The following is a 1,373-nucleotide window of genomic DNA, read 5'->3' as shown; positions in this document are numbered from 1 at the left end:
AGTCATGCATTTAGAATATTTGTACTGGAATATGAGTGGAACAAGTGTGATATCACCAGGATCCTGTTTATAAAAGTTTACTCTGGATTAAACTTGAGACTTGAATACTTTAAATATACACTCTAATAATGCCTAACACTTGGCATATCCTGTTTGAGGACAGACTACAGTGACGGATCATTTTGCGGCAGTTATATTTTTATTTAATTTTTCACGTTGGAGAATCCGAGGAATCACTTCGGGAACGTTTGTCATTGCACCCCTCCCGCCACCCCCAGTAGATTTTCTTGATCCGCCACTGCATAGTTTTGTGTTCAAATTCTATAGTTCTTAACTGAACCCGTGTTTAAAGTCTAGTATTGCTGAAACTGTTTAGTCTAGATTTATTGAACCTGTGTTTAGTCTAGATTTATTGAACCTGTGTTTAGTCTAGATTTAATTGAATTGGTGCTTAGAATGTAGTTTCAAGTATAGATTCTATTGAATATGTGTTTTAAAAGTCTTAACTTTTAATAAACCCGTATTTACAGTTTAGTTTTATTGAACCTGTGTTTAGTCTAGCTTTAATGGAATTGGTGTTTAGAATGTAGTTTCCTGTGTTCACTCTAGTGTATATGGATCTTGCGCTAAAGACACTAGTCTTGATTGAACCTGTGCTTAGACTATTATTATTTGAACACGTGTGTAAACATAATACAGGATCAACATCATGATATTATTGCTTGGTCTGTGTTCAAATATGAGGCAGGATCAACATAAGGACATTATTCTTTGAACAAGTGTTCAAACATGGGGCAGGACAACATCATGATATTATTACTTGGCCTGTGTTCAAACATGAGGCAGGATCAACATAAGGATAGTATTACTTGGATTGTGTTCAGACATGAGGCAGGATCAACATAAGGATAGTATTACTTGGACTGTGTTCAGACATGAGGCAGGATCAACATCATGATATTACTTGGTCTGTGTTCAAACATGAGGCAGGATCAACATGAGGATATTATTACTTGGCATGTGTTCAAACATGAGGCAGGATCAACATCAGAATATTATTACTTGGCCTGTGTTTAAACATTAGGCAGGATCAACATCAGGATATTACTTGGCCTGTGTTTAAATATTAGGCAGGATCGACATCAGGATATGGGTTCGTGGAGTTCATTCAATAGGCCCCAACATGGACTATTCTCGCGTCAAAGCCACTATCAGTTTTAAGACATCAACAAACTCCAGCCTTTTTTAAGCCAATAGCTTTGAAAGTGTGTCTTTTTGGCTTCCTTATGCTAATTCACTGACTCTTAATATATATAGAATTCCACGTGACAGTTGCAAGCAACGTCTCTGATCACATTTATATATGGAGATGT

This window comes from Gigantopelta aegis, chromosome 10 (genome assembly GCF_016097555.1).
Source record: "Gigantopelta aegis isolate Gae_Host chromosome 10, Gae_host_genome, whole genome shotgun sequence".
Classification (NCBI taxonomy): domain Eukaryota; kingdom Metazoa; phylum Mollusca; class Gastropoda; order Neomphalida; family Peltospiridae; genus Gigantopelta; species Gigantopelta aegis.
This window is presented reverse-complemented; position numbering follows the sequence as displayed.